Genomic DNA, 23,160 nt, shown 5'->3' on the forward strand with positions numbered 1-23,160 from the left:
ACATGATGCAAAGAAAAAAAGAGGTGCACTGAGGTAGCTGTGTGGCTAAGCTAAGTGGCCCAAGTGGCCGACACAAACACCTGGCCCATCTAGGAGTGGCACTGCAGTGTCAGACAGGATGGCACTTCCAAAAATAGTCCCCAAACAGTACATGATGCAAAGAAAAATGAAAGAAAAAAGAGGTGCAAGATGGAATTGTCCTTGGGCCCTCCCACCCATTCTTATGTTGTATAAACAGGACATGCACACTTTAACAAACATATCATTTCAGCGACAGGGTCTGCCACACGACTGTAACTGAAATGACTGGTTGGTTTGGGCCCCCACCAAAAAAGAAGCAATCAATCTCTCCTTGCACAAACTGGCTCTATATACTGTTGGTCAGCAAACTGTGCAAAACTAAAATGCACCACAGGTATGGATGGATAGTATACTTGACGACACAGAGGTAGGTAGAGCAGTGGCCTTCTGTGCCGTACTGCTATATATTATATACTGGTGGTCAGCAAACTGTGCAAAACTGAAATGCACCACAGGTATGGATGGATAGTATACTTGATGACACAGAGGTAGGTAGAGCAGTGGCCTACTGTACCGTACTGCTGTATATTATATACTGGTGGTCAGCAAACTGTGCAAAACTGAAATGCACCACAGGTGTGGATGGGATAGTATACTTCACGACACAGAGGTAGAGCAGTGGACTACTGTACCGTACTGCTATATATATATAGTTATACTGGTTGTCAGCAAAATTCTGCATTGTCCTCCTACTATATACTCCAATGCAGAACAGATATGGAGCGTTTTTCAGGCAGAGAACGTATAATACTGGTGGTCACTGGTCAGCAAAACTCTGAAATGTCCTCCTACTATATAATACTGCTGGTCCCCAGTCCCCACAATAAAGCAATTAGCACACTGAGCACAGATATTTGCACCACACTGAGCACAGATATGGAGCGTTTTTCAGGCAGAGAACGTAGATATTTGCACTTGCAGCACACTGAGCACAGATATTTGCAGCACACTGAGCACAGATATTTGCAGCACACTGAGCACAGATATTTGCAGCACACTGAGCACAGATATTTGCAGCCCACTGAACATAGAAACTGAGAGGACGCCAGCCACGTCCTCTCACGAACATGTCCAATGCACGAGTGAAAAATGGCGGCGACGCGCGGCTCCTTATATAGAATACGAATCTCGCGAGAATCCGACCGCGGGATGATGACGTTCGGGCGCGCTCGTGTTAACCGAGCAAGGCGGGAGGATCCGAGTCTGCTCGGACCCGTGCAAAAAAGGGTGAAGTTCGAGGGGTTCTGATCCCGAGGATTTGAACCCGCTCATCACTATATGCAATATACAGCTCCTCAGTCATGGCAGCAGAAAGCAGACTAACAGCACTGCAGGTTACATGGGGTAGTCTTTGCATATGTGTGACCTGGCATTTCCAGGTCACATATGTGCACTGTAGCCATAGGCATGCGCAGCACATTTTATTAGGGGGTGCACCGTCGGAGGGGTGTGTCTAGCACCACCTTTTGGGCGTGTCTAGCACCATCTATTGGTGGTCAACGCAATATAAAATATCCACCCTTGTACAAATCCTAATAAAGCAGATACATTGTCAGATGTTATGGTGTGCACCAAACAAACACCCCTGATGGCACACACTGCAATTACACTGCTCCTCCTCAGCCTGGTTTGGCTCCCCCTCTCTTTTCTCTGCAAGCTGCAGCAGCTTACTTACAAGCCAGTCACTCACTGACATTGACAGTTGCAGACTAGTACTGCGGCTGCTGGAAAAACGAGTGACGTGTCAATGCTGCTGCAGACCACCTGGCAGTATTGAATTTGTCTTCCTAAGAGGAACACTGGCAGCATGCTGATCCTCATCAGTGGCTGGCGTTGGCATAGCATAGAAGGAGAGAGGTGGGCATGTGGCGGGTGTGGTGGGTGGGCGTGCGAGCAGCATGACGTAATCACATCACATCACATTGTTTTTGTACATGGAGGTGGAGCCGGGAGTTTGAAAGCCGGTGGCAGTGGCACCTTTGATTAACCCAGGCGTCCGGTCAGTAATACAGTCCTGACAGGGTGCAGCGCAGAGGGGACAGTAATCAGCTTGCTCGGTGATCGCTGCATCAGGCATGTGAGATCGGGGTGCCAGACATTAGGGGGTGCCTGTGCGCACCAGGCACCCCCCCTGCGCACACCTATGACTGTAGCTGGATATCAGTCTTGAGCTTCCAGGTGCGGAATACATTTAAAATAAAACACACACTGACACACACAAGTCCAATATATAGAACTCCAATAACAAAGGCAGTCACCAAACCTTCAGCCAAAACAATAAGTTGTTTAATATAACTCACATGTCCATCAAAATGGTATTCAACATTTCAATCCTTTTGGGATCTTTGTCAAAAAAACATCATAATAGTGACAGGATCAACGCATAGACACAACATAACATGAGGAGCAGCCGCCCTGGAAAGGGAAGTGAAACCCTCCTCAGCCCCACTGTGTGTACTTGGCGCTGCTCAGATGAGCAACCACTGGGGAAATCAAAGTAACAATGGTCCAATGGTGATGGTCGTGATGTTCCGATGTTTGAAAACTATATATTTTGCAAATGTTATTTTTTTTTTTTTTTTTTTTTTAGATAAAACCATTTTGGATAAGTTTGAAATATATGTACTTGACCTAATTCAAGACCTAATTCAGCAAGGATTGCAGATTCTGCTAATTAGCAAGGCCGCCCAGCCTGCTGACTGCCGCCGCCCCCCCCCCCCCTTGAACAAGCAGAAATTGTGAACGCACCGCAATTTCTGCTTGTTAGCAGAAACTAAGGATGGCTCCTGCCGCCGTAGGTTAGATGCACCCGCAGGAGTCCAGCTGTCATGTTCTTGATCACGGTGGCTGCGTGTGACGTCGCCCAGCCGCTGTGATCGCGCCTCTGACACGCCCCCTTTTGACCGCCTCCACCCCCGTTCGCGCCACATTGCCCATGCAACACTCCGTCTCCTCCCTTGACAGGCAGAGGCGATCGCATTTTCTGCGCCCCCCTCCCGCAGAAAATGTGGACGCATGCACATGACGGGCGCTGAGCATGTGCCCACATCTTTTTCTCAAAAATTACGGTTGTATCGCACGTTGCGATCCAACCTGAATTAGGCCCTCAATCATTAAAAAAGACAATTTCTGAGCAGTTTTCTTGGGGGGAAAATTGATTGATTGATAAATTAGCCCCTAGGGTGGTCATTCCGAGTAGTTCGCTAGCTGCATTTGTTTGCAGCGCAGCGATCAGGCTAAAAAACAGCAGTTCTGCGCATGCGGCACAATGTGCACGCGCAATATACGGGCACAACGAACGATGCAGTTTTGCACAGGGTCTAGCGATGCATTTCAGTCGCACTGGTTGCCGCAGAGTGATTGACATGAAGTGGGCATTCCTGAGTGGCAACTGACTGTTTTCAGGGAGTGTTCGGAAAAACGCAGGCGTGCCAGGGAAAACGCAGGCGTGGCTGGGCGAACGCTGGGCGGGTGTGTCACGTCAAATCAGGAACTGAATGGTCTGAAGTGATCGCATGCGCTGAGTAGGTTTTGAGCTACTCTGAAACTACAAAAAAAAACTTTTTGCAGGCGCTCTGCGATAAAAACGTTTGCACTTCTGCTAAATATACTCCCAGTGGGAGGCGGCATAGCGTTTGCATGGCTGCTAACAACTGCTAGCGAGTGATCAACTCGGAATGACCCCCAATGTATTTTATACTACTTTTGTTTTGCATTAAAGTTGCCATAGGAACAATTTACCGACAGATCGTATTTTTTTTTTCTAAATGAGATGTTTGCAGCATTCTAGAAACTAGCTGATATCTAGATTTATAGCCGGCATATGGAAATGGTTAAATCCACATTTTTTTTGTACTTATAAAACAAGTATATTTGGTAAAAGTATATTTAAACACTCATCAACTGTCCATTATTTTATATTGTGCATTTATCATCCCTGAGTTCATTGTTACCACGTGACTCTTCTGTGCGCTGGAATCGTGAAACGCATACTGTAAGTAGGATTCATTTAACATTTTCCCCATTGTCTGACTCACAATAGTGAAATTTGCAAATGAAGTGAAATTATCTGTCACTGAACTGCTTCCTACTCTTTTCTTTATCAGTCAATGAAAAATCCAATTTTCAATTTAAAGCTTAAAGAATCAATATTTTGAATTAAAATGGAAAAACGCTATTTCATGTGCTACTGTAGCTTATTAATAAGCATTTTTCTGTATTTGGAGTTTTTTCAGCAAGCCAAAAATGATACGTAACAACAACAGACATTAAGAAGTGACTATGGGGTCTATTTACTAAGCCTTGGATGGAAATAAAGTGATCGGAGATAAAGTACCAGACAATCAGCCCCTAACTGTCATGTTACAGGCTGTGTTTTAGAAATGACAGGAGCTGATTGGCTGGTACTTTGGGGGTCATTCCGAGTTGTTCGTTCGTTGCCGATTTTCGCAACGGAGTGATTAAGGCGAAAATGCGCATGCGCTAAGTATTTTATCACAAAACTTAGTAGATTTACTCACGTCCGAACGAAGAATTTCCATCGTTGAAGTGATCGGAGTGTGATTAACAGGAAGTGGGTGTTTCTGGGCGGAAACTGGACGTTTTCTGGGAGTGTGCTGAAAAACGCAGGCGTGCCAGAATAAAACGCGGGAGTGTCTGGAGAAACGGGGGAGTGGCTGGCCGAACGCAGGGCGTGTTTGTGATGTCAAACCAGGAACGAAACGGGCTGAGCTGATCACAGTGTAGGAGTAAGTCTCGAGCTACTCAGAAACTGCTAAGAATTATCTACTCGCAATTCTGCTAATCTTTCGTTCACAATTCTGCTAAGCTAAGATATACTCCCAGAGGGCGGCGGACTAGCGTGTGCAATGCTGCTAAAATCTGCTAGCGAGCGAACAACTCAGAATGACCCCCTTTATCTTCAGCGACTTCATCTCCATCCAAGTCTTAGTAACAAATTAGCGCTATCGCTGCATAAATCCATAATAAATTATAAATCTTGAACCAACTCTGGGGCATCATTTTAGTCACGTAATAATAACATGAGCTAATGCAAGAATAAATATTTACTATTGCAGGAAAGGTTTTAAATGCTCTTTCTTGAATAATTGACATTTTAATATCTTTGTCTTCGAGTGTTAGTACTCCAATACAGTGGTGACAGTATCTGTAACAAGTATGTTGTTTAAAATAAAATTTAAATACACAAATACTGTAGGACTGCAGCCCCCCCCCCCCCCTCCTCCCAGTAAAAATCCACCACTGCACTGCCATCCCCAGTGAGCTCCTGTACAGCCCCATTCCTGGCTTTTGGCTCCGTTCATATGATCAGACATGGAGCAATAGACCAAGATGGCTCTGGAGTGGCTTCCAATTGGAAGCTCTTCCTGGTCACCTCACACAGGACTGGCATTCTTGGAGGGAGAAAACTCCTCCCCCTGTGGGACTGCCAGCCCAGAGTGCAATAAGCAGTATAAGCTTCCATCAGGAAGCCTACACTGTGCTGATTGACTGCCCATAAGTGTTCCTAGCCGTTGCAGACTTTGCCCATGAGTAAAAATGTATTGACTTTGATTCAGTTTAAGGTGCTGACAATGCTATTTAAATAATTTAACAATGTAAAAGTTAATTATATATCCATTGTACTGTTATAAAGACATTGATTTTTTTTCTATAAAAGTGGCTTACTGTTGTCAAATAATATTCCTTAATAATGTTCCCTAGATGTGTCCACTTAGTTTGTTGCACACGATGTGATCACATTGCGGGCTGATTACTACGGCATTGCGTATAATAGCTTCCCGTGCAGCACAACCCTTGGAAGCAGGGAAAGGTTACGGGGAGCGATGCTCCCGTTACCCGTAGATATTTCAGTGCAGGCGGCGGCGGTAGTGGGAGCATGCATATTTTATATTGGTATAGTGAACCCTAAACTATTCTGTCCATAGCACACACACGCACACTGGGCCCGATTCGCAAGCAATGGTGATATTTGCGCAAATGGTCAATATTTTTTCAGCTACGCATTCTACCAAGTCACTAAAAACTTGCACTGGGCATTTGTCTCACAGAGGCGCGGTAGCGATTGAGATGCACTGGCTTATGGGCCTGTTATAGGTGTGGCGCTGTATGCCGTAGCTTAAGGAGATTTACAGTAAAGTAGATTGCCAGTTTGGCTGTGCCTCTGTGTACAGCAATGGTGGATCCTACTTTTAGACATAACGAGGGCTGTAATTGCCTAGGTGCTGCTGTTTGCACATGGTACACCATGTGCAAACAGCAGTACCTAGGCAATTACAACCCCCGTTATGTCTAAAAGTAGGATCCATCATTGCTGTACACAGAGGTACAGCCAAACTTTGTAGGCCCCATAACAACATTTTAAAGAGGCCCCTGTCCCAATACTTCCAGAGAGACACCTCTCCACAGCAGCTGATAATGTTATGCCTTATAATAGTGCCCTAGCTCATTTTCTGAACCATAGTAGTACCACAGTTAATGTTATGCCCCTTAATAGTGCCCTAGGTTATAGTATGAACAATAGTAGTGTCCTAGTTCACATTATGTCACACTGTAGGGCTGCCAGTACACATTATGCAACAAAGTACCACCAATTCGCTTTATGATACAGTACCTTCGGTTCATATTATGCCACACTATAGCGCCTTCACTTCTTATTGTGCCAAATTACAGTACCCCAATTCATATTATGTAACATTAAAATGCCCTCCAGTCAATTTTATACCACATTATAATGAGCAGGTCAGGGGAATAGCTAGAAATATTGTAGGCCCCAAATCAAAAGTTTGTAAGGACCCCTATGTACCACCCGCTAGAGGTCATACTTGACCTCTAATGTCTGACAGGGAGCACAGCTCTATAGCTACCCAGAAGTGCCAGGTGCACCCAGTGCTGTAGGGCATAATGTGTAATGGGCATTACAGTGTGTGGCATAATGTATGACGGGCATTACAGTTTGTGGAATAATGTGTCTGGGGCATTACAGTGTGTGGAATAATGTAACAGGGCCATTGCAGTGTGTGGAATAATGTGTTAGGGGCATTACTATAAGGAGGAAAAATGACAAGTAATGTAAGGGGCATGAATCAGGTTTTTTTTTCCTGTGGTGGCCAATGTCTTGACGTGCCGGTTGCAAAACTCGGGTATAAAGTAGCAATTTCCTGCAATGCCACGCCCCTTGCAGTGAGGCCACATCCCCTTTTTTTAAGGCACGCTCTACTTCTTTACTTTTAATATGTCAATGGGATGGGGTGCCAGAAACTTTTTTGGCAGGGGGGAGCAAAATTTATAGCTACGCCACTGCCCACTAGTCTGGTCTCAACACTGAGAGAGCACCAGCACCCGTACAAGTACAGCATTTTATTCAAATACTTTAGTACTGTATCTCTTCCGGAGGTTTCATTTTTCTCGAGAAGCTCACACCCAAATTAAGGTTGGAGACCGCTGGCTTAAATCATATCTTGATGCAGTTGCTTACATACACAGAAATTTGAGTTTCATGTACCCTACAGTAGCGACAATCCAACATACAGTTGAAGCAATGGGCTCCAACTTCCCTGGTGTGTTGACTCATTTGTTCAGTACACTTGGACAGACAGTTGCATTGAGCAAGCCCAACAGTGACGCTCATCGTTTTGAAAAATCAGTCTTATGTAGTGTTACAGAGCATTGCCTGAAATCTATTAAGTGTAAAATCGAATCACTTTGTTCCAATTTTAAACTGTTTAGCATAAAAAATTCCCAGTTGTTTTTGGTTACATGTAAATGAACTCATTAACCAAGATTTAAAGCCAATACGCATAATACCATTTTACTCCATGCTGGCAACAGTCTCATTACTATGTCTGGCGTCGCAAACAATAAAAAGCAGAAGGAATGAATTTTTATTTTCCCATGGTTGCTGCATTTTGACAGAAATCATTATATAGACACCTTTGAGTTTAAAAGAAACATCCTTAGACTAAATATTAACATTGTTCCTGACACAGTGGATTCTTTTTATAATCGTTTGTTGATATTCACAGATATTGTGAACTAAGATTTTATTTGAAAACTGGCTATAGAGTTGTTAATATTATCCTTTTTTAAGATGTTACCGTATTTTTCTTAGTGCTGTCCAATAAGATTTTGTTTGTATTTAGGCACACCATCTATCATATGCCATGCTGACAATCAGAGAAGTTTTATTTGTGTCTGGCAGCCATGACTGTTTTCCCTCCATAGTTATTTTGAAAAAGAGATAATGAATTGTAGGAAATGTAAAAAAGAAAAATGGACATTTCTATGTGGGACTACTGCTTTTACCTACCAGTGGTGGTCATTCCGAGTTGTTTGCTCGCTAGCAGTTTTTAGCAGCCGTGCAAACGCAATCCCGCCTCCCACTGGGAGTGTATTTTAGCTTTGCAGAAGTGCGAACGAAAGGATCGCAGAGCGGCTACAAAATAATTTTGTGTAGTCTCAGAGTAGCTTCAGACCTACTCAGCGCTTGCGATAACTTCAGACTGTTCAGTTCCTTTTTTGACGTCACGAACACGCCCTGCGTTCGCCCAGCCACGCCTGTGTTTTTCCTGGCACGCCTGCATTTTTTTCGAACACTCCCTGAAAACGGTCAGTTGACACCCAGAAATGCCCTCTTCCTGTCAATCACTCTGCGGCCAGCAGTGCGACTGAAAAGCTTCGCTAGACCTTGTGTGAAACTACATCGTTCATTGTAATAGCATGACGCGCGTGCGCATTGCACCGCATATGCATGCGCAGAAGTGCCGTTTTTTAGCCTGATTGCTGCGCAGTGAACGAAAGCAGCTAGCGAACAACTCGGAATGACCACCAATATGTCTTTGAACTGCAGAAGGTAACCAAAGCACCTAGACGTTACCCAACTTGAAGAACATGCAGACAGCACCTTGGTGTCACCACTCTAAAACATTACCACTTGTTAAACGGAATTTCAGATTGATTACGTCTGGTTGGTCATTCACAAGTAAAATAATACTTAATTATTTTGGTTTGTTTTAAAATTACCACTTAAAAAAAACAATTGAATGAATATTCCAGTTAATCACTTACTGTACACCCCCACCATTGCTTAAACCAGAGGTTATTAGTTTTTGTTGTTGCTGTTATAATAATATTGTACTTCCTTTCAATTAGTTTGCAAATTATATACTGTTAGGAATATCATGAATAATTAATCAGAGTATGTGTACAAGATAAAATTATTTGAAGATTAATATCTATAAGAATGTAGAGCAATGGAAGGGTTATGAGAGAGCATCGAACATTGCACTGTGACCCATATCTGTTCATATCCATACCATTAATAATTTAATGCCCGTTTGTTTTAGCCTTCAAAAACATAATTATACAAATGCAAATATTGACAGTGACTGAATACTATTACGAGCTTTGGATCATTATTGAATTTTTTTTTTACAACTATCCATATCAATCAACTTCAGTTTTTTTATGTTAGATTTTTTCCTATAGAAACTAATTTATAATAATGCTTTTTCCAGTTGTGTCATACTATTATGTGTACAACAATGTTCTGTTGGCATTATGGTTTAGTAATATAGTGGTGGAGCATGATTCCATATTGGTAGTGGCGCCAAGAGGGGGAGGCAGGTACGCTTTAACTGGACCCGGGCCTGTTGGACGGTCCTGGGTCCCGCTGCCCCCACTCCCTCGCCACAGAATGCCGGACAGGAGAGAGAGAACTGGCTGCAGCAGCTGCTGTCCCCAGCCCAGCACACGCTGCTCAGTGCTGTGTGCTGAGCTGGGGAGAGAGACCTCTGCAGCGGCAGCCTGTCCTCTCTCTCCTTGTGTGGGTGGGGAGCAAATGATCGCATCAAGCACCCCACCGCCCTTGACACCAGAGCCCCTCACACTGGGCACCAGCGCCCTCCTGTGTGGAGTGTGTGGCCACACGGAACATATGATTATTCTTTATTTTGTTGAGGGGGTCTGACCACACCTTCTCCGTTTGGCCATGCTCACCCTCCTTGTACCAGGGCCTGCCAGAATTGTCGGCTCCCCTGCACACTGGTTTGTTATGTACAAATTATTTTAATATACAGTGTGATTGCTAATTTACTTTATAATTACTGTACCAATGGTCCGGACACGCCTCCGTTGAGAAGACCGTGACAGTTGGCACGCCCCCTCCCATCCCGCAACCGCCTCTGCCTGTCAATCAGGCAGAGGCGATTGCAGCCAAGAGATGCTCATAGCATCTCACTGGGCTCACGGGGTGCGCACGAGCAGTGCGGCCGCTTTGCGTGCGCACTCACAAAAAGACACAGCCTGCGATCACTGCCGCTGCAGCGATCCAGTCTGAATTAGTCCCTTTGACCAGTTGATTGAATGTAAAATATGATATTCTGATAAAAACATATTTTGTTATAAGGATTTCTAAGACATGATAACAGTTTTAAATAGAGTTGTGTGGCGGGCACTTTTCGAGTTTTGTGTTTTGGTTTTGGATATGGATCCTCGCTCGTGTTTTGGATCTGGATTGGTTTTGCCAAAACCACCCTTTCGGGTTTTGGTTTTGGATCTGGATGATTTAAAAAAAACAAACAGCTAAAATCACAGAATTTGGGGGTAATTTTGATCCTATGATATGATTAACCTCAATAACATTAATTTCCACTCATTTCCAGTCTATTCTGAACACCTCACACCTCACGATATTGTTTTTTGGCCAAAAGGTTGCACCGTGGTTGCTGGATGACTAAGCTAAGCGACCCAAGTGGGCAGCACAAACACCTGACCCATCTAGGAGTGGCACTGCAGTGTCAGACGGGACGGCAGATTTAAAAATTAGGCCCCAAACAGCACATCATGCAAAGAAGAAAAAGAGGTGCAATGAGGAAGCTGTATGACTCAGCTAACACCTGGCCCATCTAAGAGTGGCATGCAGTGGCTGAATGTCGAGAGTGGCCTGCAATTTTTCGGGCCAACAACAGCATCTCCTGCATGCCTCTTTCATTTTTCAAAAAATTCTGCACCGCCAAATTAACTGTATGTGCAAAACTGCAAAACATGTGCTGGAATTTGCCCATATGTAATGCACACACAATATTGGTGGCGTTGTCCAATATCACAAATTCCCAGGAGAGTCTAAGTGTGGTAAGCCATTGTGCGATGATGTCCCTCAGTTTCTGTAAGAAGTTGTAAGCGGTGTGCCTCTTACAGAAACCAGTGATAAACAGCGTAGCCTGCCTAGGAACGATTTGGCGTTTGTGAGATGCTGCTACTGGTGCCGCTGCTGTTGTTGCTGCAGGAGGCAATACATCTACCCAGTGGGCTGTCACAGTCATGGACTTATACAGCAGTACCACTGGACTTATACAGCAGTTGCACTGGACTTATTTGGCACTACAGTACCACTGGCTTATACGGCAGTATCACTGGACTTATACGGCAGTATCACTGGACTTATACAGCAGTATCACTGGACTTATACGGCAGTATCACTGGACTTATACGGCAGTACCACTGGACTTATACGGCAGTACCACTGGACTTATACGGCAGTATCACTGGACTTATACGGCAGTATCACTGGACTTATATGGCAGTATCACTGGACTTATACGGCAGTACCACTCAGGGACGTGCGGTGAGCTAAATGGCTCAGGAGGCACTGGCTGACCCCAGAGCTAGATTAACATGCAATATATGAGCCAAGGGGTACATCTGGGCATTATACACAGGTGCAGCATTATAAACTCCTGGAAATCTGGTGAGTTTTGATTAGAGATGTGTGGAAAGGATACACAGGTGAGGCACTGCCTCATCTGCCATAGACTTTTTACTCCAGAGTTTGGGCTATAAAAATTATTAGAATAATGCAAAGAAGATATTTCAAACAAATTATCAGTATTTTTCATATATTTTATTCAGTCAAAACTCTGGTTTAAACGTAAGTGTGACAGGAAAGGCTCTGGACTGTACTTATACGGCAGTACCACTGGACTTATACGGCAGTACCACTGGACTTATACGGCAGTATCACTGGAATTATACGGCAGTACCACTGGAATTATACGGCAATATCACTGGACTAATACGGCAGTACCACTGGACTAATACGGCAGTACCACTGGACTGGACTTATACAGCAGCAACACTGGACTTATAAGGCAGTAATACTGTACTTATACAGCAGTACCCCTAGACTGCCTCACCTCACCGCACGTCACTGGTACCACTGGACCTATACGGCAGTACTACTGGACTTGACTTATACGGCAGCACCACTGGGCTTATACTGCAGTACCACTGGACTTATACGGCAGTACCACTGGACTTATACAGCAGTACCACTGGACTGGACTTATACGGCAGTACCACTGGACTTATACGGCTGCACCACTGGACTGGACTTATACAGCAGTACCACTGGACTTATACGGCAATACCCCTGGACTTATACGTCAGTGCCACTGGACTTATTACAGCACAGGGACACCACCACTGGACTGATGTAGGACAACACAGCACCACTAGACTGGACTTATACAGCAGCACTGGACATATGGCAGCAGAGGACACCACCACTGTGACTGGACTGATGCAGCACAAGACACCACCACTGGACTGATGTAGCACAACACAGCAGCACTGGACATATGGCAGCAGAGGACACCACCACTGTGACTGGACTGATGCAACACAAGACACCACCACTGGACTGATGCAGTCCAAGACATCACTGGAATGACACATAAGACAGAGCAGGTCACCACACCACTTTCCCGCACAGACAGACATTGAGGAGAGAGACACATCCTCTCGCTACACTCTCCAGAACTGGAGTGAATATTGTGGCGATGCGCGGCTCCTTATATGGAATCCAAAACCCGCGAGAATCTGATAGCGGGATGATGACGTTTTGCCTCTTTCTGGTTTCCGAGTCTTGCTGGAAGTCCTGAGCCGGGATCGGATCCGGGCTCGGGGCGTGATGTTCAGGGGGGTTCGGTTCTCAAAGAACCGAATCCGTTCATCTCTAGTTTTAAAATGGTCACTAACAGTCACACAAACCCATTTCAGTTACCTTGCAAGGATTAAGGAGAGAGGAGGCAGAAGAAATGTTTAAAATGTAATGTATTGATTTGGGAAATTGTTGATTTTCTTGAGATCGGTGCAGTTGAGTAACGATTACATATTTCAACTTACTTTAGCAAAAGATATAAGAAATAATTTTATTTTTGCCTGTTATAAAGTTTGCCTATTTCTGCATTTTTTAAAGAAACCTGTTTGCATAATTTTATATTACCGTGTGTCATTTTACACCAGGGCTGGCCAAACCGGTCCTCGAGATCTACCAACAGTTCATGTTTTCCAGGCCTCCTGGAGACCTGTAGAATTGTCAGTTAGGAATAAATGCAGCACATCTTAATTAGTAATGCCTACACCTGTGCACCAGCTAGGAGGTCTGGAAAATGTGACCTGTTGGTAGATCTCGAGGACTGGTTTGGCCAGCCCTGTTTTACACCATATGCATTGTGACATTTTTAGTACTTTACATTTTATTTTAAAATGTTCTGTATTAGTGTTCTTAAGAAAAGTAACATACAAGTAATGGTGTTGCCCTTATTAACCAATCCGATTCTGTCTATCATTTGCTAGAATGCAATAAAGCACAGGTTCTCAAACTCGGTCCTCAGGACCCCACACAGTGCATGTTTTGAAGGTCTCCTCACAGAATCACATGTGAAATATAACTAGCTCCACCTGTGGACCTTTTAAAATGTGTCATTGAGTAATTAATACACCTGTGCACCTGCTGGGTTACCTGCAAAACATGCACTGTGTGGGGTCCTGAGGACCGAGTTTGAGAACCTATGCAGTAGAGAAATGATAGCTAGAATCTGATTGTTTGATTGATTGATTGATTGATTGATTGATAAGGCAACAGCACTGCTTGCCTATTTTAGGAGCTGTAGAAAACCTTCCCCCGATGCGACTTAGATGCTCTGCCATGGGTAGCAATTCCTGTACTCTGATATTATTCCCCAATATTTTGTCAAAGCCACTTAGGATTTAGTATTTTTGTCACAAAGAAATGTGGGGCCCACCTGGGGTTTCCCCTTTACCCCTGTAGGCCAGTCTGATCCTGGTTTTGTTGTTATATTGCAAGACACATCACATAGACTCAGCTGACTGCATATTATCATATATGTGAGAATATTTTTGAATTTTAACTTAGACACATGAATGCTGTCATTTAATTGTAATTAATTATTATTATTATTAGCTTTCAAAGGACTGTATACTGTATATTGAGCTACAGTATTTATACAGTACCCCCTGATGAAGTTATCTCAGCTACAGTAGTGTGCTAAAGCTCTCAGTTTCTGACCTGTACTACTACACGCAGCACAACCTGAATTTTTAAAAGCAAGTTGACAAGTTCAGGATTTACACTAATAGAAAATAATATGCCAGCTCTCTGCTAATCCCTTATTATACATGGTACCAGCTGCATGTCTATATAAATAACCAATATGAATACAAAGACAGTTGTCAGCACTTGTCCTTACTAATGCAGATCTATAAATATCGAGCAAAATGAACAATACCAGCATTGGATAACTGTTCCCTATTACGGTTTCTGATATATTGAGCTGTATGCACAGGAGAACTGCTTTATATTTTCTCACAGATACACAATTTTACAGATATAAGATTGTATGTATCTAAAAATGTTGTAAACTATATAAAATTCCAAATACATAAAGGAACAATTTTTTGTCCATATGAAATTAAAGGCTATGCAGCAAAATCAATTAATATCTTTAGTAACGGAATTACATATCCTCTCAGTAAACACATTGGGGGTCATTCTGAGTTGATCGCTCACTGCCATTTTTCACAGAGCAGTGAACAGGTTTCTACTGCGCATGCTTATGCACTGCAATGCGCAGGCGCGTCGTACGGGTACAAAGTGAATCGTTGCTGGGCAATTGATTTAACGAAGAATCCATTCGCACAGCTGATCGCAAGGAGATTGACAGGAAGAGGGCGTTTATGGGTGTCAACTGACCGTTTTTGGAAAAACGCAGGCGTGTCCAGGCGTTTGCAGGGTGGGTGTCTGACGTCAATTCCGGGACCAAAAAGACTGAAGTGATCGCAAGGGCTGAGTAAGTCCAGAGTTACTCAGAAACTGCAAAAAACGTTTTCGTCCCGCTCGGCTGCACACGCGTTTGCACACTTGCAAAGCGAAAATACACTCCCCCGTGGGCGGCGACTATGTGTTTGCACGGCTGCTAAAAGTAGTTAGCGAGCGATCAGCTCGGAATGACCCCCATTATCCATTTAGTGCTACTTTTTCTTTTAGTCTGCAATAAAATCTGCTTGGTCTGGCTCTTCCATTTTCTTCATAAATCTTTACCATAACTATAAGCCACAACCTGTTGTTATTTACTATTATTGTTTATATATACTAATATTGTTTATTATTGTTTTTTTTATGTTTTTATTACTATTTTTCTATTTTTTTATATACAGTGCATAGCGACATTATAATCCTTAGCGTTGTATACAGTATGTGCTACTGAACATTTATTGGTAATACAATACTATGCGAATTACAGCTACCTGTCCATACTGTACAGCGATATAAATTGCTGGTGTTTTTCTTATAATTTTTTTTTCTTAGTTTTACATTCATGAATATATTTTATTTCCCCTTAGAAACTTTCATGCTCTTTTCAACTCTATTTTGTTTAATTGCAGGGAAGTTGGTTTAAATATCAAAGCACAATGTCAGGCAGTTTGAGAGAATAGCTTTGAAGTTATATTTGCCCTTTTCGTAACATAAGGAAACTCAAGTATAATGTTCAATAGTAAATACTATTCATTTTTTTTAATTTTTTTTATAATACATTCTTCAGAAGAGCTCTGCTGTAGGGATGGGAGAGAACGCTCAACCTGGAAGATATAGATTGTCCTACTTAGCAGAAATTGTAAAAAAAAAAAGTACTGTACACCGTAAAGAAATTTAAGTAGAGTTGCTCATGTTTGATCATAATTTCCAAGGACAAAGTGCTGATATTTAAATGGGTTCTTATATTAAAAAATAAGCATATTACATAATTACAAAGTACAGGTTTTGAAAGACAGGAGTCCAATCAGGGGTCTATTAAGCGAGGAGGGGACCTGTGTGCAGTCCCTGTCCATGCTCCATCCGCTCTAGCTGGCAGCCAGGCAGTGTATAACTGTGAGAGGCTGCACACTAGTAGACTCTAGCACTGTGCTAAAATGGACACGGCATCAATTTTCCTGATGATTTCCCTACTGCGCATGAGCAAAATTCTGGATGAAAGGCCACCCCGTCATTTTCACAGTGATTTTTCAGGGGTACTGTTGCTGATGCGGGACTCCGGAGAGGTGAGTAATAAAGAGATGGGTGCAGTGTGGTATGCCCCCTGAAATGCCTTGATTTAAATCACCACCTTCCCATTACTACCCACCAACACTCCCCAACTGTCATTGCAAGACCATTGCATACGTATTGGCAAAAAATTGCTCCACTGCGTTCGACATGGGCATTGCGAGATATGTAATCCAGCAAAATATATAAGCCAGTGAGATATGTAAGCCAGCGAGATATGTACCCAGCGAGATATGTTACCAGCGAGATGTGTAACCAGCGAGATATGTAACCAGTGAGATATGTAATCAGTGAGATATGTAAGCCAGCGAGAAATGTAGCCAGTGAGATATGTAAGCCAGTGAGATATGTAACCAGTGAGATATCTAACCAGCGAGATACTATATGTAAGCCAGCGAGATATGTACCCAGCAAGATATGTAAGCCAACAAGATATGCAACCAGCATGCTACAGTATGGAAGCCAGTGAGATATGTACCCAGCGAGATATGTAAGCCAACAAGATATGTAAGCCAGCGAGATATGTAACCAGCATGATAAAGTATGTAAGCCAGCGAGATATGTAACTAGTGAGATATGTAAGCCAGCAAGATGTGTAAGACAGCAAGATACGTAAGACAGCGAGATTTGTAACCAGTGAGATGTAAACCAGCAAGCAGTGCCGGCGGAACCCGCTCAGTGAAGGGATGCAGTGCAGGTAGGCGCCAGGCAGGAGAGGCGCTTTCCCTACACTGCACCCCTTCACTGTGTGCTGTTGTTGCCGACTGCCACTGCGCCTTTCACTGTACAAGCAGCGGCAGCCGGCAGCCTGGATCGCGGAACTTCTGTCCCCCCACTCCAGCCCCACCTCCTCCCGTCCTGTGACAGCGTTGTGACACTAGTAAGGGGAGGTGTGGGGCCGGGACCAGCAAACGACGACTTTGGAAGCTGAGAGCTGCAGTCACTGCTGACTGCAGTACCGCCAGGAGCCACTAGATGCCCCCATCCCTATGGATGGAGCCATCTCATCACCTGACCGGACTCAGGATCAGGAACAAAAGAGAGACTGCCCCAGACCAGTACAGAGGAACTAAAGTGAGTTTTCTTTTTATGTGTGATTGTCTGTCTATCTATCTATCTATCTATCTATTATCTATCTATCATCTATCTATTTATCTATCTAATGTTTAAAAGGGGGGCGCTGTCTGCCGTAATGTGTAAAAAGGGGACGCTGTCTGCCGTAATGTGTAAAAAGGGTGACTGGCTGCCGTAATGTGTAAAAAGGGGACACTGACTGCCGTAATGTGTAAAAAGGGGACGTTGTCTGCCGTAATGTGTAAAAAGGGGACGCGGTCTACCTAATGTGTAAAAAGGGGACACTGTCTGACGTAATATGTAGAAATGGGTGCGCTGTCTGCCGTAATGTATAAAAAGGGGGACTGGCTGCCGTAATGTGTAAAAAGAGGGACTGGCTGCCGTAATGTGTAAAAGGGGTTCTACCTGGTGTAGTGGCGCTACTGTGTGGCGTAATTTGAATAATGGAGACTACCGTAATATGAATTGGTATTATTTTGTGGCCACACCCCTTACCCATGAAGCCACACCCCTATATTTTTCTTTTTATGTGTGATTGTCTATCTATCTATCTATCTATTTATCTATCATCTATCTGTGTGTTTGTCTATTATCTATCTATCTGTCTGTCTGCCTATTATCTATCTATCTATCTATCTATCTCATATCTGTGGGGGAGTGTATTTTAGCATAGCAGGGCTGCGATCGCTTGTGCAGCCCTGCTATGCTAAAAAAGTTTAAAGCAAAACAAGACCAGCCCTGCAGCTACTCACCAGTGTGACGGATCCAGCGATGATGTTCCCGGCTGTGACATCAGACATCCGCCCTCCATGCGTAGGACCCACCAGGCCTGGAAAACGATGAGTATCTTCCCCGGAACGCCTCCTGCCTGTCCATCTTCTTGCGATCGCCGATGCGATCACATTTCTCGCTGGTGGCATCGCTTCCCGGCGATGGCGTGCGCAATGCATCTGGTGCGCATGCGCAGTTCCGACCCACTCGCACCGCAGCGAAAAAACTCTGCGTGCGAATGGGTCGGAATGACCCCCAGTGTGCGGTGTAATGTGAACAAGATTGTGCTACTTTCTAGAGTAATTTGAATTGGTACTATTGTGTGGCCACACCCCACCCGCTACTTGCGGCGTGCGACTTCGGTGCGCACTGTCCCTTTATTAAGTATGGGAGGGAGGGTGCAAATTTATAGTTTGCAGGGAGGCGCCGAACACCCTTGCACCGGCCCTGCCAGCAAGATACATTATGTAACCAGTGAGATATGTAAGCCATGATAATTAAGGAGAATACCGCACTGACCATTGATAATCAGCTAACCAGCATTACGGAACCATAAATTTAAATAAATGTAAGGTTAATTTCTCTATATTGTTAACATTGGTGGTGTACCCTGAGTCAGTATTGTACTAGGCAATTAAACATGGAGAAGAAGAAGACTTTTTTGTGGGTGCACTCTTGGAGTTAGAAGAAGACTAAAGTATGAAAAATTAAAACATATTAATTTATTGATTCATTTGTTAAAAATTAAACAGTCGGTGTATCCTAAACACAAATACAAGCAAATAGGCAAAAGTGGTTAAAACATTCCACATAACTGGTCTATCATTGGATAACAATACATATGATAACCCCCAAATTGAGGGACCGGATGTGTGAAATTAGAAGTCAGTAATCGTCATCAACCCAGAATCAATATTACGCGAACCCACGGGTATGCTTCCTTGTCAATATTCAAAGATAGTCTAGAAGATGGCTCGGCATAGGAGTAGAACAATTCATCATAAGGAGGGACCTGAATCAAATGAGCTCTAAAATAGGGTTAACAATGCGGTGGAGGTAACCAAGCATAATACTGCCAGAAAAAGTAGTAAAGGTGGTGAATCTGCTGTCAGCGTTAGGCACAGAGCATGCCAGTCAATCAACCTCTACTATACTCGGTCTTCCCAGGAGGTCACCCATCCAATTACTAACCAAGCCCAACACTGCTTTGCTTCCAAGATTGGAGGAATCGGGTCATTTACAGTGTGGTGTGATAATAGGGGTACCAATACCCTCGTTACTCTGGGATCACTGATGATAGTTCACATAAAACAGAAAAGTGGGGAAATGAACAAGAATAAGAAAAGGTGGAAAAAAAGGGTTAGACGGATATGCTGCCAGCGTTAGGCAAAGGCATGGAGGATGAAACCACCCGTAAGCCTCGGGATCGCTGGTGAAATTCCAGAAAAAGTTAGAGAAAAATGAGGTGTTGGTATTAAGCACAGATAAGTTACCCAAAGCAGTGAATATATCAAGCAAAGTCGATCTAAGACTAGACCTCTGCACCATCAGTTCTGATAATGGTATAGGTCCAAACCATGTAAGTTGATGAATACATCAACAATGCTGATACCAAATGCTGAGAAACCCCATATGTCAAAATAAGACTGTACAAAGCAAAAATTTTTGTACAATGCAAAAGTATTGCTTATCAAAATAATTAATGATACTGTATTAAGCAGACAATTAGGCAATTAAGTGGCAACATTGTTGTCTAGGATCCATGATCCTACCATGCATACTCTACGCTGATAAACTGCTCAGACAGCAGCTAAACTAAATACATGTATTGCCACAATAATGAAATGGCTGATAGTCTGATAATAGCATCTGATTGTAGTGTCGATATAGAAGCTGCAGTAGAAGTCAGTAGGGACAATAGAGTGTATACCGTGTTGCCCCAATCAAATGGAGCAGTCAGCGGTGCCTTGCAGGTAATTCTCCGTGGTCTGCAGTGAAAGATGCTGGGGCTGGCGGCAGCGAGGCAAGCGGAGGAACTATGTGCGGCTAATGCGGCAGGAACCCATGGTCCTGATCAGGGGATGATGGAGCTGATGACAGCGGGGCTGATGGAAGCTGGCAGAAGACGCGTTTCACCCGTGCCAGGGCTTGATCACTTCCTGTTCCACCTCTGTATTGTCCCGGAATCTTTAACCTGTAGGAGCCATTTGGAGACCAATCAGTTTTGGTGGTGTGACAAGGTAGTTGCTAGGTAACCATGCTACGTAGTTCATCCTGGAGATGGTCAAATACTAATGTGGATCATATCGCCATGGCAACTCACTCGGTTACCAATGCTGATGGGAGAAATCTCAATATAGTCGGGAGAACCATACACAATATAAAAAAGAGAAAAAAAACAAAAGAAACACACGTAATTAGTAAAAATAAATAAATCAAGATAAGAAAATTATTTTACTGAATAAAAATTAAACATTAGGATGTCTTATGAATTGTTAACAAGAGCCTATCATAGGAATTAAAATGAGGCTTTCTATAGAAGATCCATACTTTATGGTGAAAAAGACTCAGCTATGGTAAGTAAAGGAATTGAAACAAAAATGTTCTTGATAGGAGCTAAAAGCCATAGGGAGGGGGAATAAATTCTTAATAGTAGCTGAAATGCCATGATGAGGAGGTATTGCTGCATCATAGATATAGTATATAGAAAGGAGGGAAATAAGTATATTCCATAGCAAATGGATATACTAAATGTCAGATTGTAAAATATGGTATAAGAAAAAGAATTAAATACCCAGAGAAATTAATATAAATTATGAAGCTTATGAGAAAAAAAATTATGCATATGTATAAGCTTATGCTGGTAATCAGTGCAGAAAATGCTGATCCCTGTGTAAACTTACATGTGACCATATCTCTAAATGCACACATATGTATGTGTGTGTGTGTGCGTGCGTGCGTGTGTGTGTGTGTGTGTGTGTGTGTGTGTATGCTATTGTTTTATGCTGATTGATAGATACATAATCGAATGTGTTAAAGGTGATACAAATATCTGCAGAAACAGATAAATCATGACCATAAGGCTATTGGCAAATTGAATATAAAAGATGCATGCTGGGTGATGAGTGGTGAATTAAGGGAGTGTGGTGAAAATGACCTATCATGGTAAATGTATGCAATGGGATGAAGAAAATGGGGAAAGATAGATGTGTGCCAGACTGGGGTCTGCCCAGGTGGGGGTGACTGAATGTATTACATGGTATAAGATGTGTGAGATGTATTATAAAGGTGGTACACCCAGGAGGAATTATATGAAAGAGGTATGTGGTGTGAACAGTGATAAAAAAATCTATTTTTGGATGTGACCAAATGACACTGCAAATGTGTGAAAAAACTTGATGTTAATAGTGTATGATATAGAGAAAATTGGAAATTGTGATGTGTGGAAGGGGAAAATAAATGGACGTGGGAACCACAGAAAAATATGTTGTTGATATGGGAGGAGTGCTGGAGTGAGGTGTGATGTGACCTAAGGGGGTAGTGTAGATGGACACTGACACGCAAGAGATGATAATAGAGGGGTATCTAAAGATTGAAATAATTGATGTATTCATTGAGACTGGCTGGTTTTAGACCTCCCAAAAGGAAGGTACATTCACTTCCTTTCTTGATTAGCTCCTTGCTAAGATCACCTCCTTTGATTCCTAGATAGATTCTGTCTAATCCAAAGACTTTCATTTCATTAGGAGTGTCTTGGTGTTTGGCATAATAATGTCGTGCCACTGATGTTTGTTTTTTAGCTTTAGATAAATCAGACAAGGCAATGCGAATTGTGCCCATAAGCTCCAAAATTTGTGTTTTAAACTTCCTGGTGGTCATTCCCATGTATCGCAGGTTACAATGCACTACTCCTTGTATCTCACAGTTGAAGAAATGCTTGATGGCAACATTCTGTCCCATTCTGTCTTTGACTGAATTGGTTTTCAAAATCTGTGGGCAGGCCTTGCAACGGCCATACAGAAAAGAGCCAGTTACAGTGATGGTTCTGATGGGCTCTCGAGTAAAATTACTTTGCACTAACTGATCCTTTAAGTTCTTAGATCTTCGCCAACTCATCTGGAGTTTAGAGTCAAGCAGAAGAGACAAATCTGTGTCTAGGTGTAAAATTGGCATGTGTTTAATCCCTTAGGGATGGCCATTCAGGACAGAAAGTCCTTTTTTGTCCTTGGTTTATCCTGGAAAATGAGGGATTACCTCTTCATCTGGAGGACTGTGTATTGTGCCCGTTTAAGTGAGCAATTACTATATCTGCGTGCTGCTAAGCGTTTGGTCAATTTTTGGCTCTTTCGTTTGAAGGTGTTATCTTCTGAGCAGTTGCGCCTGAGTCGAAGGATTTACCCTTTGGGTATGTTTTCTATTGTAAGTGGGAAATGGGAGCTAGTCTGTAAGAGAATGTTGTTGGTAGCCATTTCCTTATGAAAGAGGTCCGTAGCCAGTGTCCCATTTGTGGTCTTGTAAATACTTAGATCCAAAAATGATACTTTCTCCTTGCTGATGGTGTGTGTAAGTAGAATATTATAATTGTTGATGTTGAGTCTGTGAATGAAATCAAGTAGGAGTTTTTCTTCACCATACCAAATAATGAAGATGTCATCAATGTAACGCAGCCAACTCAAAATATGTTGGATATATTCTTGATTATCTTCACTGATCACAGTTATTTGTTGCCACCAGCCAAGAAATAAATTAGCATAGGTGGGTGCGCAGTCTGCACCTATAGCAGTTCCCCTAATTTGTAGGAAGAACTGATC

The 23,160-nt window shown here is 43.0% G+C and overlaps 1 protein-coding gene and 1 pseudogene across 1 annotated transcript in view; one reads left to right on the forward strand and one right to left on the reverse strand.

The window, feature by feature from the left end:
- CSMD3 (CUB and Sushi multiple domains 3) overlaps positions 1-23,160 on the forward strand; it is a 1,529,921-nt gene that overhangs the window by 510,244 nt on the left and 996,517 nt on the right. The window lies entirely within an intron of this gene.
- On the reverse strand, positions 19,492-19,610 carry LOC134930316 (5S ribosomal RNA; annotated as a pseudogene).

The sequence above is a fragment of the Pseudophryne corroboree genome, chromosome 5 (assembly GCF_028390025.1).
Source record: "Pseudophryne corroboree isolate aPseCor3 chromosome 5, aPseCor3.hap2, whole genome shotgun sequence".
NCBI lineage: Eukaryota > Metazoa > Chordata > Amphibia > Anura > Myobatrachidae > Pseudophryne > Pseudophryne corroboree.